The sequence below is a fragment of the Phascolarctos cinereus genome, unplaced genomic scaffold (assembly GCF_003287225.1).
Source record: "Phascolarctos cinereus isolate Bilbo 61053 unplaced genomic scaffold, phaCin_HiC Scaffold_7;HRSCAF=346, whole genome shotgun sequence".
NCBI lineage: Eukaryota > Metazoa > Chordata > Mammalia > Diprotodontia > Phascolarctidae > Phascolarctos > Phascolarctos cinereus.
The window spans coordinates 118,286,413-118,306,992 of NW_027556180.1; the positions used below are offsets into that span (position 1 = coordinate 118,286,413).

Genomic DNA, 20,580 nt, shown 5'->3' on the forward strand with positions numbered 1-20,580 from the left:
GCCAAAGGGAAGGGAATTAGCATTTATTAAGCACCCATTAGGAGCCAAGCACTGTGCTAAGTACTTTCCAAATATTATCCCATTTATCAATATGATCTCAAAGCCAGAGACTTGCCCCATCTCAGGCACTTGCAGACGTGAAGGAACGTCCCCCAACTGGAAGTGCTCAGGAGCCCTTTCTTTAGCTTTTTGAAACCAACAACCAGTTCCTACATCCCCAAATTTCATCTCCATAAATGTAGTCTCACATATGCATATGGCTTGTTCTTTGTTCTGTTTTATTTTGTTTGATGGGGTCATCAACTTACCACAAAAGATTCTCCTTCAGCAAGTTTGCTGTTAAGTTGTGGAGAAGACAAATAAGCACCCTCAGACCCTGATTCATCTGTCTATGATCAACAATACTAATGAATTGCCAACACTACCTTATATTTATTGCCCATAAACATCGCTACACTCAACCAAGTGTAATTATGAGTAGATGACCCTTGGCTAGTGGCATGCATTCCCTCACATGCCAGCTTTCTTACTATAATATCTCCATACTAACACAAGGTTCGTGCCTAAATCCAGGTTTCCTTACTCTTTTTACTAGTGACATTTCTGGTATACTGCTAAAAATTGTGTTCTTTTTATATACTTTTCCCTTAATTGTATTCCTTATTCTCCCAAGGAAGATCTCTGCATATGGCTTTCTGATTTGTACTATACTTACAATGATGAATGTTTAGGGGAGTAATGCTAAAAAGGAAAAGTTTAAAAAAAAAGGCATTCAGTGCTATGTCCAGGACCTGAGCTGAGCTTACAAGGAAGCTAAGGATTCTTACTGGGGAAGATGAGGAGTGGTTACTTTCGAGGCACAGGGTACAACCTGTAGAGAGAGCCAGAGGCAGGAGATGATGTTGGGAAAACAAGTAAACCAGTTTAACTAGAATTCAAAGTGTGTGAAGGAGAGTTATTTGAAATAAGCAACTGCTTCTAACCACTGATGCTTCCTTTGATGATGCTGAAGGTGTTCATGCTCACAAAATGTCAAATGGAAATGAGACATAAGTTGCTTACCACTCAAGAACAACCTCATTGGTAGACTGGAACAAGGCTTAAAATGGACAAAGAAGCCATTGTTGTTACTGAGGAAATCAAGTTTTACAACTATTTCTCAGGCCACATGTTTATAATTGCTACTTGATTACAAGTCTCTTGTGGGACTCTTATCTAAGATGGAGTCTACATCATTAATTATGACATCATGGATGCAACACTGGAATTTTTTGCTCAGTGTTCATTATGGTGAACTTGTCAAGAAGCCTAGAAAGCAAAACAAAAGCTGATGCCCAGAGCAGTCTGCTGACACAGACCCTGCATTGTGTCCCATAAAGTCCAAAGGAAGATTGGATATGAGGAGACCAACAGGCTGATCCAACTGAATGATTAGCTGTAAGCAATCTTAAAGTGACTCATGTCTGAATGGGGATGGAGGAGAGTCAATAAGGAAACTACCTGCAGAATTCAAGCCATTTACAAACTGTCCACCTGAGTCCTTCTCCCAGGAAGAATCTCATTAATAGGAAAACTGTGTTGTTATTCCACAATAGCACAGAATCTCAGAAATGGAAAGAACCTCAGAAACCACCTTGTTCAATCTTTGCCAGAATGGGAATCCCCTCTACAATATCCATGACTAGAGCTCGTATAGTCTTCATCTAAGGAATTTCTGTGACAGCAAACCCACCACCTCCTGAGGCAACCCATCCTACTTTCAGGTAGTACTAATTAGGAAATGCTGTCTTCTAGCCTACAATGGCCACTCTTCAACTTCAACTCTTACCCTTTTACTTTCTGGGGCTAAGGGGAACAAGACTGATCCCTTTTCCAGAGAGGAGAACCTCAAATAGTTGAAAACCGGCACCATATTTTCTCTCTCCCCACCCCCTCCTGTGTCTTCTCTTTTCATGGTTATCTATATACCCAGTTCCTTCAAGTGATTCTCATATGGTAGGGTCTCTAGTTCTCTCACTGACCTTTGGAGAATTCCAATTTTTCAATAACCTTCACAAAATATGAAGCCAAGACTTAATATATTATTCTAGCTATATACTGACCAAGGGAGAATTCAGGGGCATTACTGATTCCATCATTCTGTATTCTTAATCCAGCCTAAGATCCCATGAGGCATCCTGATTCCCACGTCATACTATGGAATCATATTGAACTTCATTTCTATTAAAATACCTAGATATATTTCATAAAACCATAGCCAATCCATATCTTTCCCATCTTTTTGTCATGAAGTAGATTTTTTATGCCATATCAAACAACATTTATGCCTATTAAATGTCTTCTTATCCAACTCAGCTCACCATTCTAAGCCATCAAGACTTTGTATCCTAAATTGCTTTATCCAACATGTTAGCTATTTCTAAGACTTGCTTTTATCCAAGTCATTGACAAAAATGATACACAGCACAGGATCCAGAACAGAACTCTGAGTCTCTTCATTAGGGACATCCAAGTTGATGTCAACCTATTAATAACTAATATCAAAGCTAGTCATTCAACAAGTTCTCAACCTACCTCAATGTTCTCTTATTTAGCCTACAACTCTTGCTCTTGCCTACAAGCTTCTCATGAGTTACTTGTTAAATACTGTACTATATTCTAGACATTCTGTGCCTACAACATTTATTGCATCTATTAGTCTAGTTATCTAGTTTAAAAAAATAAGCTTAGGCATGATCTGTTCTTGATGAACAGATTTAGTGATTTCTGGATTTCAGTGATCACCACTTTGCTTCCTAGATGCTCATGAGCCATCCCTTTAATTATATATTCCTGGATTTTTCTAGGAATTGAAGTCAAGATGACTGACCTGAAATGTAAGCTTTCATCCCTTCCATAATGTGAAAATTAGTATATTTACCTGTCTTCTAAGACAACTCTGCCTTTGCCATGATTGTCACAGATCATTCACAGTGGCCAAGCCATATATCAGCTCTTTCAGGCTCTTGGATGTAGTTCATCCAGACCTGAAGACTTGAACTCACTGGGAAGAGCTAAGTGTTTTTTTTTCATCATCTCCTTACTTACCTTAGTTTTTGACTGTCCTCATTTTTGTTTAAACCTGACCAACCCAAGCATCATTGTGGCAAGACAGGGAAAAAAAGCAAAGTAAGAGAGAAATAAGGACTTTTTCTATTATCTGTTATTGTCATAACCCCATCCACCATAAGTAGCAGTTCTCTCCCTTCTTGGATCTTTGTTTTGCCTAAAATTTATCTTTTAAGAGCCCTTTTTGTTGCCTTTAGTATTCCTTTCCAGTCTCATCCCATTCTTAAATTTTAAAACGGTAATTTATTATTATTGTAATTGCAAGAATTTGCCATTATTTTTACTTATCTTCATTTACTTCCCTTGCTTCTATTTTCCAAAACATGTCTTTTTAAAACCCAAGTTGATTTATGAGTTTCTTAATGAGTTTATCATTAATATTTCATTCTTCAGAGAATCTAATAACATTTTCGGCCAATTCTCTTTCTACAATTTTAGGTCATTGGATCTTACTTACAATTTTCTTGAGTTTTTTGAAATCTATTCTCCTTAAATCTAATGTGTGTGGGAGCCCATGCCCAGTTCTCCTCTCTTCCATCATAAATTCTAAGATGGCATAGTTCCCATTATTTCTGCTTCATCTAGCAGTTTTTCCCTATTGGTGAAACTTGGGTCCAGAGAAGCAATTTCCCTCATTGCTTCCTTCATCTTTTTAAAGAAGGAAATTAACATTAAGGCAAGTCAAAAATTTATCAGCTCTCTTTGCTTTTGGCAGAGAGAGAGAGAGAGAGCTCCAGCACATGTCCAAATAGCTGACATCTTCCATCACTATGATATCATGCCTCTGTGACAGATTCATAATCTGGTTCCCAAATTTCTTGTTTACTTTCACCTCTTGTCAAGGTAATCTGAATGGAGGGTTGCTTCCATGACAATAATCCTTCTGTTTAATTTCTATTAAATGTTTAACTCCCCCAAACTCCTTACCATGCTACTTACTACACTTTTCAGATGTCTTTACATGGGTTTTTCTTCTTAATATACAAACCTACTCCACAGCTACTTTCAATCATTGTATTTCTTTTGAATGATTCATAATCATTCATATAATATTCCATACAATATATTATGCCATATTCTTATCATGGGACCCATTCTACCAAATGTCATTGGTCCCTAAGGTTGAATTTGCTTCCTTACATTAAGAATTCTCACCTAGTTTGTTACTTATATTGTGTGCATTTATGTATACACATCTAAGGCCATGAGTTTAATTCTGGATAACTTCTTGAATAATTTCTCTTTGAATTATTTGTCCTCTCTACTGATATCCTTTATGAGTTATACAAATCACTTTCTGTGGTCTGGGTTTGGAAGATATATGTGGTCAATTTATTTCATTTCTCTCTTTTATGTTCAGTTTTAAACTCTTTTGGTCATATTTATAAGCCTTCAGGCAAGCTCATTTTTTATAAGGCCTTATATGTACTTCCTTCCTGGCCAAGAGCCCATCATTCCAATGTAGCCATAAGGCGGTCTTCTCATGATTTTGACAAGCTATGTGCTTACATGAGGGAATTGTTCATCTGAAAGACTTGATTAGAAGTTATATCTGGTAACCTAGAAGTGATTAGGATATAGCCAAGACTGTATAAGAATGAAGTAAATGTGACACCACCCATGGACACTACCTTTTCTATGAGGGGAGTGGCTAAGAATACAATCAATTTGGATTCTTTTCAATGTGGAATTGATTGGTTTCCATCTAAATTCTAGATTTAAATTTTAGAACCAATGAAAAGGGAAGAATTTCTTAATCATGATAGAATCTTCAGAATGTCTAAAGATGTTCTTAAGGCCATCTTAGTTCTATTCTGCAGCCATCATAGCAATGATCCAGTATTGACTATAGCACAGAGGGTGTATTAATCCCAGGTGAGTTTAAGGATTTTGTATGCAAGAATCTCATTTAAGCTATTAGTTTATACCTCAAGGAAGTGGCCAGGCTGGAAGGATAGTAAAAAGGATGCCATGAAGCATATCTTTGAAGATACTGGCCAAAAATTGTTGCCAGGTTTTTCATTACTCAAAGAATCATATATAACAGACTATTAGAATTAGAAGGGTCCCCACACAGGGCATCTTGGCCTTTGAGAAGCAGCATGTGTCATGGAAAGAGTTCTGGATCTTGTTTTGTTTATATCCCTGTTCCTATACTTACTGGCTGTATAATCATAGGCAAATTACTTAATTTCTCTGAGTGTCAGTTTCATAATCTATACAATGGGCATAATGATACTTACCTACTTCATAGGTCTATTGTGGGGAAATGTTTTGTAAATCTTAAAGCACTCTATAAATGTGAGCTATTACTATCTGAACCAATTTCTACCAGCTTCATAACTTATCTACAACATTTCCAACAATCTTTCAATCTCATTTCAAATAGCAGGAAATTCATTGCCTCTTGACCCAGACCATTCTGGGTTTTTAATGGCTCCAATTCTTAGGAAGTTTTTTTTTTAATTGATGTGGTTAAGCTGAAATTTGCTTTCCCATAACTTCTACTCACTGCTCTGATGCTTGCCTTATAATGGACAAATCTAATCTTTTTTTCCACATGAAAATACTTCCAATATTTGAAGACAATCTACTGCTCTATAGACTCACAGCACACTGTGACAGCCTCCCAAAAGCTCCCACTCCTGGCTGCAACTCCCCATTTTGGTTTGTGTCTCTAAGTAACATGTAAGCTCCTTGAAGGCAGCGACTGTCTCACTTTTGTATCTGTAGCTCCATAGCACAAAGTAGATGTTTAATAAATGCTTTTGATTAATTAATTGATCAGGCATATTACTCCCCTTTGATGAGCCTCATTGGGAAGATGAGAGGGTTGGAGCCAGGAACAGAGGTGTATGCCTGTGCAAACCAAGTCCTCAGAACCATTGCTTTGGGATTCTCTTCTCATCAGTGGAGCTCAGTAACCTCACACACGGAGAGCTTCTTCACTCTGTATTGCCTGGTACATATTCTCCTACATATAATTTCTCTGATTTCTGTTTTGCTATTGATTTGGACAAATAGGTTTCTTGGCTACCTGCTATGTATTCATTGTGGATCTGGTATTTGGTGGGAAGGAGGACAAGCCTTTGATATAAAGCTTGACATCCTCTTTTTCCCCAGTGATGAAAAAGTAAACAGAAGTTAGACTGAACCTGAAAATTTCATCCCCTAGGCCAACAATATTTAAGAAAGTAGATCAATATAATTCTAGCCTGGAACCCCATCTCTGAGGAGAACGGAGTGGCCAAGCTTCTTGGCCTAACCTCCTGCTTCCCCTTTTGACAGGAATTCAATTCACTCTTAGAGAAATATAGGACGAGAAAAGGGTAGAGATGCCTACTCTGCAACCCTTTGAGCCTCGTGACACTTCCGTGCTACATGCAGGAGACAGTCCAAGCTACACCTAGAAACCCTGCTACTGGGGAAGCTAAAGCTGGTGGATCTCTTAGACTCAGGAGTTCTGAGTTCTACTAGGACTGAAGCTGTTCTTGGGCATCAGCACTGCCTGGCAACAATGTAGCAAGTCCCTTGGTAGCAAGGGCCCACCAGGCTACTCAAGGGAGAATAGGGCAAAGCAGCCCAGATTGGAAAAGTTTCCTTGCCAATTATCAGTGGGATCAGTGTGTGGCCTCTCCATTTCCAGCCTGGGTGATACAAGAGACTGAGGCTGAATAAAAATAAACAAATAAATGAGAGGGGTTGCCTACATGATCTTTAAGACTTCTTCCAGTTCTAAACACTCAGGATTCTGAAAGGGTAGGTAGTATTATTTTCTGCTAGATGGCTAAGGGAAATTGCAAGTCACTTCATCTAGGAAACTTCAGAAGGATTAAAAGCTGATTATAGAGAATGGAAATGAAAAGGCTCCAACATATAGACCTGAAAATTTTCTCACTTGGATTGGGTGGGGGGTTGTTTATGTTAATCATTCACTTCAAGGATTTCTCAAAGAGTATTTATTCCCAAAATAGAGATGTGGAAGTCAGCCTTTACCATGGGGGCCAGAATTCCATCCCCTGCAACTTTCCCAAAGGAGAGAATCTAATCAATGTCACTATTGTTAGAATTACACAAATGAACCAACTATACAGTGGAATTTTTCTCTCTGCTTCCCTTCCCTCCACCCCCTTTCATGTTTTCATGTATTTTGTAACCTGAGGAAAAATGTCCAGAGTTTATGTTGAAGTTACTGAGTGATGTATGGAAGATCTCAACCACAAGAGCCGCTTTGAGACCTTAAAACAGAATAAACCTCTGTTATGTGTAAGATCTGTGTAAGGAGAATAATCAATGTTTTTCTTTGCATAGAAACTTCCAGGATTTACTGCCCTGAAAGAACTATCTCACAAGATCCTCAGTGTTCTCCATTCTGACATCACCATAGAAATAGCCCCATTTTCATAGTATGGCCAGTTCGGGAATTTTCAACCCTTTGAAATGATGCCCTTTCCTGATTGTGTGGATACCATGCTTTGCTGTACCAGGTAATGTTTAAGACTATGGAACAAATTGCTCAGGGTAAGACAAGGAGAACAAAGCATTTGGAATGAGATCAGTTTTGTTGTTTTTGGTTTTCTGTTGATTTTTTTTTTACTTCTGAACTTTACTAGTTATTCTGTTGAGGATTTGCTTACAATGACTGGATGAACTTATTTATACTTTCCAAGAAAGACAAATAACATAACAAAAATGAACAAAAAACCTTTTAAAAGGACTCCAGTTGAGTCCTTAACCAGTATCTAAATAAATTAAAGCTATATAATTAACAAAAAAAAAAAGACTTGATGATTGTTGATGAAAGAGACTATGTACAGATATGCACGGAATGGACTGAAGAACTAAGGCCACTATGCAGATCATTCTGGCAAAATCAGATGATTAAATTAAAAGAGATCATTTAAAACAAAAAATGGAGCTTTGACTGATGCTTTCTGGACTTAAAATTCCTGATTATGCTTGATAATGGTTGATGGAGCTGTTGGACCTTATTCCGCCTTTGCCCTAATGAACCTTTACAGAAAGTTGGGTTTTGTGAAAAATATTTACTTTTTCCTTTTCCCTTTATATTTTACTTTGGAAATTACAATCATGTAAACGTTTCCACATCACACTGTTTAATATAACAGAATCAGGAAGAATAATATTTTACCTGGCAGGTTTTGACTTTTGACAGATGATGTTTTCTATTTATTTTCTTCCAGAGTGAACTATTTTAAACCTTACTTGAGAGTAATTGGTGTAAAATCACAGGAATCTTGTTTTGTGTATGAATGCCTAGATGTATGTGATGCATTAAATTCTACTTTAGGTTAACATCTACAGCCGTCCTGGAGCACAATTGAGATGGAGTTTTGTCATCATGTACCTTCCATCTACTGATCTAGAAAATGGAGGTTATTCCTGCTTCCTTCTAGCTATATCTTTTACAAAGAAAAGGGTGTTTTTCTTCTTTCCTATTGGTATACAAAATTGCCCAAGATTCTTTGGCTAGCTTTTGGCCATATTGGAGCACACAGCCTTCTCTCTAACTTGAATATATGTGGTCTAAGCACCAAGGTTCTGAGTTGCTCTTAACATATAAGTTTGTTGATTGCATCTGCACCAAAAACTTACACCTAAAGGTCTGGCTATGTAACTTAGCTTGCTGTCCTATAAAGGACTAGAATTTTTGTTTGTTTGTTTGTTTTTTAGGCTGGATCTATGATTTCTTTGGTATGAGAAACTCCTAAATAAGAAAACTCTCCTTTCCAATGCAGATTGCAATGTTATTTATAATTTTAGAGCAAGGGCTTTTAACTTAAGGTCTGGGAACTTTAAAAAAAATAACATTTTTTGCTGTATTTCAAAATATTAGATTCCTTTTTTCATAGGACCAGGGTTCCCCATTTCCCCTTGATAGGGTAGTTTTCTTTAAAAGGCAACAAAGTTGTCCCAAGAACTAAATTGGGCCCTTCCTCTCTTGACCTAGTTTCTTGATTACCTAAGGGCACAAAAGTACCACCCACATGGAGCTGGGGTCTCTTCATGCGGATTTTTGAAGGCCATGCAGTGACCACATCCTACCCTACTAATGCATTTTCATTGGGGACAAGGGCGATTGTGTCCAGAGATGCTAAGTACCATTGTATCCTTGTTATATATTCTTGCTGTGTTAGAGCAAAATAAATTTCTATTGTTAACTGTTTGATAACTTTCCAGTTTCTCATTTCATCCCAACATTGAACTCGAACTAATGGGATGCGGTCTTTGAGCCCACTCGCAACACCTTTGTAATGCTGTGGATTTTATTTTATTCATCTAAAACCATTATTTTGAGAAGGTATACACAGGACTCACCAGACTTCCAGGGGGGTCTGTGATATATACAAAAAAGATTAAGAACCTCAGACTTAGAGATTTGCCTGGGGCCTATAAGAGGTTAAGTGATTTGCCTAGGGACATACAGTAAAGTAAGTGTCAGAGGCTGGGTTTGAACCCAGGCTTTCCTGATTCTGAAGCTAGGTCTTCTTCTGCATGGATGCTGACACATGAAAGTTATTTTGATTGTTGTGTTGGGTTAATGAACTTATAGCATGACGCATATTTTGGGCAACTGTGTCCGTTTAGGCACTGTTATATCCCTCTGAAGAGAACCTTCTTGTAACTGAAGTGTTATAGCAGAATTATCTTCGTGTTATATTTGGTGTTGGCCTCTAGGATATACACTCAGTTCAATCTTTTGTCCAAAGATGTTACAGCTATCAACTGTTACCTTCACTGTCACTCTATAAATACACTAAGGTGTATGGGGTTTTCAGGAAGGACTAGTACCTCTGGTGAAAGGGCTTGCCAAGACCTTTTCAGGGCTTCTCACCCACCTTTGGAGTCCACCTGTCACCAAACTCTCACCCGTGCCTCTAAGAAGCTCTAGCCACACCCTGGTAAAATCGTCTTGGCAGATGGGCTACACCAGGTTGAGGGTAACCAACAGGCCTCAAACCCATGGGTGAGTTTGGGGGATGTCTTTGCTCACTTATGAGTCTGGCCTGTATGACTTCCCCTGGAAGAATGGGTAGATGAGAACAATTTGTTCCAATAGCCATGACGGTGTCTGAAGCAGGGGCTGTGGAGCGCTTAGAACTTGGTCAGACATCAAAGACGTTAAGGTCATCCACTGCATCCCAGACCATTGCTCTTCCTTGACCTTTGTCCTGCAACTGAACTGCGATGACTCAGGAAGAGAGAGTTGTGCATTTAAATCCAATTCATGCACAAGTCAGGATATCACCTGTGATGTCATTGGTCCTCTTCAAAAATGAAAGACAAACAACAATAACATAAATGCGCTATTCTTCTATAATGCTCTAAACTATTCATCATGGAACACCACAATCTCAGAGGAATCAAAATTGCAGCTCACCCAAAGGGAGATGGACATAACATAGTATATTACCAATATTACTTGGTGTGCAAAATGGCATTAAAGACATTAAGGGTTTGGAAGGCTAGAAAAGTGTAGGTAGAGTCCATGACCCAAATCCTAAAATGTTATCCTAGAGGAAGGTCTCTAGTGGATATGACCCTGTGGGGTATCTATAGAAACACATGGATCAGAATCACAAAGGATGAAAAGGTGTGAAAAGATTATGATCTGCCCCTATGAGGAGAGCCCACAGCAGGCATGAAGAATATGACACTTAGCATAGACAGGTGCTTAATAAATATTTATGATTGAATGAATAACCATTAGATTTAAATGAGAATCAGAGGTAGGCCTAAGTAGGTAGGCTCATGTTAGGAACAAGAATTGATTCTTAAAAAGTCCAAATTTAAAAAAAAAACAGTTGATACTCAGTGAGGAAGACTGGGATTGGCTTATGAAAGTAACTCATGGCAAGATTCCTCTTCACCTTATTCAATTTTCCTGATTTACTCTTGTTTCTTCTATTCAATTTAAACGGCTGTCCCTTCATTTGACAGCCTTCTGCTAAGTGAGACCACAAAGAAAAAGAATAGCAACTAGCAAAGATTTGGCATAGGACCAAGGATGAATTGAAATGCTGCCCAGAGGACTTTCATTGTGTATCTCTATCCAGAACAGATTCATCCATCTTGTCTCCTTAGCATGGAAGGTCTAGGAAAGCTGAGGACCGTAGTTTTGCATATGTTTATAAAGACCCCACCCACACAGCGGAGGCAAAAAGAGTGATCACAAATGTTATGCACCCAATGGACAAGAACGTGATTTTGAAAAAGATGATTTTGTTTAAAATGAAATTAGATTTCCCTGTTGAGCACTTTTTAATAGGAAGAACTGTTCCAGATTAGGACTACCAGGATTGAAGATGTTTAAATAAATATGTCAGCTTTGGCATGAGCTGAAATAAGCAGTAGAAATTGTGCAACAACAAAAATCCCAAGCAAAGCTTATTCAAAATAGAAGGAAAGAATCAATCATTTTCAAGGAGTGCAAATGCAAAGAAATATTGGAAAAAAGACTCCATAGAAAACACATAAAGGTTGGTACAATGTCTTGACCAGGAATTGGTCAAGGGAGCATGGATTATCTCAAACCATGTGTCAAATTCAAGTAGAAACAGAGCCAGCAAACCTTACACGAGGATCCTGTGGCCCATATATTGACTTAATTTTAAAATATAATATTATTTATGTTTTGAATATTTTTATTTATTTCACTAAATATTTCCAAATTACATTTTAATCTGGTTTGTGCCATGCCTTGGAGGGTTGCAGGTCACGGGCTGCATATTGGATACCCCAGATCTAAAAGGCCTAATCCCAAATTTATTCACACAGTTAAATGCCTCCATTTTGATCCATGCATACTTTTGGGTTAAACCATGTCCCCAGTGTTACACTTGCAGCTCATTCACTGAAGGTCCATGCCTTGGGTCACTCTCCTCCCCTTTTAAGAAGAGCCACCAAGGCGGCTAATGGCTTTTTTGCTTTTGAATCTAATAATCATGCTCCATAGACCAGTAATATTTATGGGGATAGAAATCTATAGCTCTAGGCTATTACCCTTCCTCTCAGAGGAGAACAAACCAATCAGCCTCATGACCCCTTTTCCTGCTCCCTTCCAGGCAAGAATCATTGTCTCCTTTGCAGAGAGTGGGGCGAGATTCCAGAGATATCTAGCAAGGCTTCCCTTGGAGCCAGCTCTTTAAAACAAACAGTGGTAACAATAATTCACAGCATCATAGCACCTCATAGGTTATCTAATTCAACATAATTTATAAAACACATATTTATTGAGGATCCATTATACAAGAAAGCATACCAGGTGCTAGGGGTAAAGGTAGGGGATGAAGGTGCAATACAAAAATTTAAAAGACCCAGACCATACCCTCAAAGAGTTTACTGCCAAGAAGGAGAAATAAGTAAGACATGAAGAATAACAAAATACGAATATTGTAAATTGGGAATGGGGGTGTTGGAAGGGTGATACAATTACTCATTTCTTTATCTGGGACATGGTAGGAACAAATGCAACGTGTTTTCACCCCCTCGATGATGACACAATATTTTTGGCATTGTCTACAATGAGTGATCAAAAAATGTTTATTAAATTGAATTTGCATAGCCCTTGATTGCTCTTGTAAAAAGCGTAATCACTACAAGGTAAATATAAGAATGTTAGTTAGAGGCTGAAGATAAAACAACTGGATCCAGAATGACCTCACATAACTGGACAAGTTGAAAAAGATTCAGTACTTTGACTAAGGCACTCAAAGACAGTCTACTTGCAAAATATCTCCAGAAATTTTGTCAGCTTCTGTGGGAAAAAATATTATTTGAAAAACTCTAACTTTGGTATTGCACCAAAAGAAATTATGAACATGAAGAAAGAAGGAAATGAGTATTTTTAAGTATTTACTATATGCTAAGCACTGTGCTAAGTACTTTGCACATAGTTTCTCATTTGAACCTCACAAGAATCTTGGGAAGTAGGTGCTATTATTATCTCCATTTTTATAGTTGAGGAAATTGTGTCAAGCAGGTTAAGTGACTTGCCCAGTATCACAGAGGTATTAAGTGTCTGAGGCTGGATTTAATTCATATTTTCCTGATTCCAGGTTCAGTGCTCTACGCACTGAGCCACTTCCTTGCCTCTATGGGAATTTGGAGAAACTGGGGAAGACTTGAATGAACTGATGCAGAGGAAAGTAAGCAACACGAAGAGAAAAACTTGCACAATGACAACAATAATGTAAAGAAAAACAATATATAATAATATAATAAAACTGAGATTGAGGAATTGTACAATTTTGCCTCCAAGAGGTCTGATGATTACCAGAGAGATGGAAAACTACAAGTGTAGGATGAGGCATATACTTTCCCCCTACAATCACTTTTAAAATTATTTTTTAAAATTAACAAGCATTTATTTTCTCTCCTTCCTACCTCCATTGAGTGATATGCTTTTGACATGATCAATATGTCAGTTTGTTTTACTTAGCTGTACTTTGTTATGGGGAGCGGCTAGGTGGTACAGTGGATAGAGTGCCAAGTCTGGAGTTGGGAAGACTCACCTGGCTTCAGACACTTTCTAGCTATGTGACCCTGGGTAAGTCACTTAACCCTCTCTACCTCAGTTTCCTCATCTGAAAAATGAGCTGGAGAAGAAAAGGGCAAACCTCTCCAGTATCTTTGCCAAGAAAACTCCAAATGAGGTCACAAAGAGTTAGACATGACTAAAAAAAATAACTGAATAGCCACAACTTTGTCATAGAAGAGAAGTCAAAATATAAGCTTTGTGGGGAGTGGGTGGCATACTGGGAAATAAGAGTGATATTTTAAAAGGCCATCATTAAATCATGACATCTAAAGTCAGTAGCATTTTTGTCCCTTGACAAGGGAGAATTGTTTACAGCTTGGAATACCTCATATGACATTTTTAGTAGATTTAAATAGCTAATCTTATGTTGTTTTCACTAACTTTGAAATTAGTTTGAATTTCCTGACTTTACACAATTGTCTGGAGAGGAAGATGTCTGAGAAGCATTTTGGACAGTAAAAACAATCAGCTTGGGATTCTAAAACTGAAATTAGAAATTGGCTAAGGATATACCACAAAATAATAAGGCATTCAAGATGTTTAAAGAGTTAACTATACGGATCTTTGAGAACCCATTCAAGTGCTTAATAAAAAAAGGATTCCCATTTGAAGTGATACCTAAAAAGATTCCCCACTTTAGATAATATCAACGTTTACAAGCCACAGTGGACCAACCACAAGGTGAATGTGAGTCAGCCATGAAGTGCTTGTAACTAAAAAGGTAAATAAGATTGTGGGATACAGAAATAAGTGGGTAACGTGTTAGAACTGTGAAGTAACCTATCCAAAACACAGGACTGACTGACTATATAGTAGGAGCAGTGGTATGCTGGAGTTGGCATATTCAAGCTTGTGGAAATGGATTGTTAAATTTTCATTGTGAGCATTGGAAATGAGCAAATGTTACAGATTAGGGCTCTATTTATTGTTTTGTTGATTTCTAATCTTAAGAAAGTGAAGGAGAAAATATTAATAGTGCAGCTTAAACTTACAAGTGTATTGTGGGTACATTTTATTTTCCTGGAGAACCCATTGTTAAACATAATCATAGGCCAGGTGAGTTTTCCTAACTCCAGACTTGGTACACCCCTGAGTAGGAAGTTCTGATATGGTAATCAGTGGAATCTTCTGCAGTGTTAGAATGGTATCATCCCTTCTTCCTTTCTGATACAACCAAAATTAAGGTCTTAGAGAGAGGTATAACACTAGGCCATGGAACTGGGTTGAAGACCAAGCTCACAGTACTGTTTTAATAAGTATTTGCTGATTGATCATATGAATGATTGAGGAGGCAAGGGATTTTTGAAGTCCTTTAAAATTAAAGCGACATCCTCAGAAGTGAAATCATTGTACCATCAGTCGTGGAATAGGGCCTGAAAAGCAGAAGATGTGATTTTTGCCTTCAGCTCACAGGGGAAACTATAGAGCAGGCCCGGGAGGGTTCGAAAAATATAGGGAGGGTGCATAGAGGATCTCCAATCTCAGTCTGTCTCCTGACCAGAATTGCTGGCTCTGTGGGTGTTTGTGGTCCTGTGTCTACAGATTACTCTGCATTTCTCTGGTTTGATTTCTTGCCAAGATTGTAGCAGCACCTATCTTGTGGGATGGCTCTTTGACTCTCTGGCTCTGATTCATTGCCAAGCCAAAGGCTTCATGTCAATCTCATTGGGAACTTCTCTCTCTTTGCCAGACCAATGGCTTGGCCACATCTTGGTTTCCCCTTTCTCTCTTTTCTTTACCTACATATCTTCTTTGTGTTCTAGGACAGTGACATCAACCCGTATAATCTTTTTGTCAGCAAATCTATCTAATCATACTACATAATACCAAATACTGTGGTTATTAAAGGTGGCTTGATTTAGTAGGGAGAGGGCAGGACTTGGGAAGGAAGTACTGGGTTTGAAACTTGCTTCAGATTTTATTAGTCATTTGACTCAGGGCAAGTCACTTAAGTCCTCTGTGACCCAACTTATTCATCTGTAAAATGAGGCAAATAGTACAGACCTTCCTTACAAGTTATGAAATAATGTATATAATGTAAATAAAGTCTTTTAAAAGCCTGAAAGCACTATACGGATGACTGGTATTGTTGCTATCTGATACTCATTTTGTAGAAATCAAGCCCGATGTCTTGTTATTCAGTCATTCAGTCATGTCCAACTCTTTGTGGTCACCATGCTGTCTAAGGGTTTTTCTGGCAAAGATAAGGGAGTGGTTTGCCATTTCCTTCTCCAGTGAATTAAGGCAAATAGAGGTGAACTGACTTGCCCAAGGTCATATAGCTAATAAGTGTCTAAAGCCAGATTTGAATTCAGGTCTTCCTGACTCTAGGCCCAATGCTCTATCTACTGAGCCACCTGGCTAACTCTTAGGCCACATTAATAAAAGTTTAATTTCTGGAAAATTTTAAAATTGATGATACAGTTTCTCTAGTGCAGGATTCTTAATGGTTTTTGTGTGTCATGGCACACTTTGGCAGTCTGGTGAAGTTTAAGAACCTTTGATCAGAATAACGTTTTTAAATACATAAAATAAAATACATAGGCTCACAAAGGAAGCCAATTATATTGAAATCTATCTATCCATTCATCCACCCAACCATCTATCTATCTATCTATCTATCTATCTATCTATCTATCTATCTATCTATCTATCTATCTATCATCTATCTAACCAAGTTCACAGATCCCAGGTTAAAAGCTTCTGCCCTAGTAGTATGTATAATCATTGATCACTGGACAAGGTTCTCATATTTAGAATATCTAAATCTAATTATCTAGTATTTAGAGAGGGCCTAAAAAGCTACAATTCTTAATGTCCCATTGATCATCAATATTCACTTTAATTTACTAAGCATTTATTATCAAGTGAGGTGTAAAGCAAGGAGATACTTTGCTTTAGAAGAGGTACCATCCAGAGTCCAAAAGGAAGAAGGAACACTCTTCCAGATGCTTTTTTGTTTATGGCATTGCTAAGATTGCTTCAGTTCTAGAATTTTTTTGGGGGGGGGTTAGGCAATGGGGTTAAGTGACTTGCCCATGGTCACACAGCTAGTAAGTGTTATGTGTCTGAGTCCAGATTTGAATTCAGGTCCTCCTGAATCCAGGGACGGTGCTCTATCCACTGTGCCACCTAGCTGCCCCCCAGTTCTAGAATATTAAAGGGCCTCCTCAAAGACAGACATAATCATTCAAAAGAGTTTGACTTACCCATTCACACAGGAAAAATCAGTTGGATGACTAATGCCTGCAATTCATCTCATGTTATTCAAATGGATGAGTTATTCATCTCATATATACATGTATCTTAGAGAGACACCACAAATCAACTGGTACCAGAATTGAAAAGGAGGAGGAAAGTGGGCTACATTGATTTATAGAAATTACCCTGAAACTTCAGGCCATCTTTTTAGCACTGATATTCTTCCAGTGATGCCACGTGGTTACAAACCATGGACTCTAGTCTAAAGAACTGAAGTAGAAGAAACCTCCAAGAGCAGTAGCAAAGTGCTTAGTGGAATTGAGCTGGGTACAATGCATTATAAATGATGACATCTACAGGACAAGCAATGTCATTGGGGGAATAAATGTAGGACCAGAGAAAGAAGTGTAATGTCATGTAATGAGAGACATCAGAAAGATTTTATGTTCTGTTGGTATTTGTATAATGTTAAAAGAACTAGAAAAGAACCCCAATGTGATAGGGAAACCTCTTGTAGTAGATTTATTTAAGAACAAGGACAAGAGACTAAAAAGATAGGAAGGCATAGATAGATGGTAATCTGCATTGTGGAAAAAAATACCCCTACGATTGATATCACAAATCCATTGGAATTAGACATTGCTACTTATAGTACTGGAGTGTCCAAATGAAGGAGATATTAGTTCTATTCTCTCAGAATGATAGGGCAGGGAGTAGATACCTTGAGTAATTTCTAACCCTGTAAGCATATGAATTGGAGATAAAAATCAGTAACAAAGCAGTAGGAAAAAACATAAACATATGCAAATGTCCAGATGGTACTGGTTGTATATATGTATTATTAACTCCATGCTGAAATTATGCCTTAATGATGCTGATTTCTTTTAATAGGATCAATAAAGGAAGATGAATGCCTATAGCAGAGCTTATAATGCCCTAATTTGAATGCAGCTTTTAATACATAGTCTGTGGTAATTTCAACTAGTCAATTTCAACTGATTTAGTGTGAAAGTTATCCTATGGACTGCAAATAAGTCTGTAAATAAGCAATCTAGATCAAGAGGATTTTCCAGAGGGATAAGTGAATAGCAGGGCTCGTTTCAATAACAAACAGAGAAAGATAGTTAAGTTGTCTACATGACTCCTTTTTCTCCTGAAGGTTTCTGAGTTCAGGGTTGAAGTGTCATAAGTCAGCATAGAATGGCTTGTAAGTATATTCTAGGAGATGAAGTTCCACACTTTTGAAAAGAGAGAAGAATTCATTGTGTCTTAATTTCAGCTTACTAGTCCATTCTGCTTTGGGAATTAAAGAAGAGGTGGCACATAATAATACCCATGAGTCCCTCAAATACTATAGTAAATAATGATGATATATATGGGGGAAATATGGCTAGAAAACATTTCTGTTGAAACAGATGAGAAAGCTTTAATGGTCTGGAAGCTCCAAGATAAATAAGATAAACTGTGAAACACGGCAGCAGGAAGGAAAGAAGGAGATTCATTGGCAAGAAGGAGGGAAGAAAGAGAGTAAAGAAGAAAGAAAGGAAGAAAGGAAGGAAAGAAGGAAGGAAGGAAGGAAGGAAGGAAGGAAGGAAGGAAGAAGGAAGGAAGGAAGGAAGGAAGGAAGGAAGGAAAGGAAGGAAAGAAGGAAGGAAGGAAAAAAAAGAAAGGAAGGAAAATAAAAATGAAGGAAGTAAAGGAAGAAGAAAAGTGAAGGAATGAAGTAAGAAGAAAAGGACGGAGGGAAGAGGGAGAGAAGGAGTGAGGGGAAGAAAGAAAAAAGGAAAAGAATTAAAAGAGGGACAGAGGAAAGGAAGGAAGAAAGAAAGAGGAGGGAGGGAGTAAGGAAGGAAGGAAGAAAGGAAAGAAAGGAGAAAGTAGGGGAGGAAGTGAAAGAGGGAAGGAAGCAAAGGAAAAAACTGCTATTCTATATTGCATTAAGAGAGGAACAATATCCTGAAGGGTGCAGCACACTATCGTATTACCTAGTTGGCTAACATCTAGAGTACTGCTTTTTTGTTTCGTACAATGCATTTTAGGAAAGACTCAGCAATTTGAAGTAAATGGTAAGGAGGATGGCAAACAGGATAATGAGAAGATTGGAGACCTTACCATCTAAAGACTTAGTGGACACATGGTATCTACTGTCTTCAAGTGTTCAAAAGACCACCCTGTGGAAAAGGCATTTCATTTGTTCTATTGAGACCCCAAGGTCAGAATGAAAAGCAATGTCTGTAAATGCACAGAGACATGACACAAAGAAAAACTTCGTAACAGTTATCATGAAAAAGTCGACTGGGTTTTCTCAGAAGGCAGTGAATCACTAGATTGGAGAGCTTCAAGCAGAGTTTAGCCTCTTATAAGGGCAGCCTTCTGTGATAGCACTTGACTGAATGTCAGAAAGATGTTTAAAAGCCATCTCTCACACTTAAAAGCAGGGTGGCGGTGGGCAAGTCACTTAACCTCCGGACGCTTCAGTTTTTTCGCATTAAATCAATTGAATTAGACTAGTTGAAATTACTATGGACTACATATTAAAGGCTGCATTCAAATTAAGACACTATAAGCTCTACTCTAGTCATTTATTTTCCTTTCTTGATCCTATTAAAAGAAATCAGCATCGTGTAGGTATGATTTCACCACAGAGTTAATAACACATTCATATATCCAGGACCACCTGTAAAATGGAGATAAATAGTGGCTACAGACTTACCTCAAAGGATGGTTATGAAAGTCAAATGAAATTATATTTGTAAAAAGCTTTGTAAACATCAAAGCACTTCTAAAATGTCAGCTGTTCCAATGACATTCTTGAATACTTTCTAAGTCAGGTATACATTGGGCTACATAGATACCCTTTGAGGTCAGTTCCAGCCTTTAGATTCTGGATTAAATTCTGTGATTTCTATGATCACTTATGATGAAAGCTCAGTTGTTAAGCCTTTGTTAACAACCAGACAGTGTAAGTAATAGGCACGTGAAGCCAAAAGGAATAGTGGGATGAAATTAAGAGACTGAAAATCTAGCTTCTTGACAGCAAAGCCTATTTCAACTATGAAGGAGTGTCCCAGAGGAAGCCTGAAAGCTTCTCTTGGGACATTAACTACAGAAGTTTCTGGCATAGTCTTAATACAGGATGTGAGAAGGGAATGTATGGGGGCTGACTTCTTCATATCCAAAATTTAATACCAACACAAGTTTTTCATTATTCTGTTTAAATTCAATCAGATAAATTATAATATGAAACTGTTTCCCATTAACCAGGAAAGAGATACTTCTATCTGAAGGGTTATTTGAAGACAATGTGTATACAACCAAGTTGTTGTTGTTTTTTAATTCAGTTTTGTAAAAAGTTGAATTCAGTGAAACAGTTTATCTTTGTGTATTTGTGTGTGGTAGTTGGGCTGTGGGAGAAGAGGGCTTACATCATGTGAAGTAAAACCTTTTGATTAAAATTTTCAAATTTCATCCGTAGAATCATAGAATTTTAGAATTGAAAGAGACTTCAAGGTCACCCTTACCTAATCACAAATCTTATTTGTAACTTCCATGACAAGTGGTCATCTGGGGGACCACCTCCAGGGGCAGGAAACTGCCTTGGGCAGCTCTAATCGCTCCAGTTTGTCCCACGCAAACTGTGACACCTAGAACTAGACACGAGACTCTACGTGTGGCCTGAAGACGGGCCCGGGGCTGGCATTTCCTTTGTG

General features: G+C 38.0%; 1 long non-coding RNA gene across 1 annotated transcript; it reads left to right on the forward strand.

Annotated features, from left to right (window-relative positions):
- Positions 1 to 1,309: 1,309 nt before the first annotated feature.
- Positions 1,310 to 8,009, forward strand: LOC144454828 (uncharacterized). Its single transcript, XR_013483370.1, has 3 exons — positions 1,310 to 1,763; positions 5,897 to 6,070; positions 7,420 to 8,009. It is a non-coding gene; the product is annotated as an uncharacterized LOC144454828 (long non-coding RNA).
- Positions 8,010 to 20,580: the final 12,571 nt, after the last annotated feature.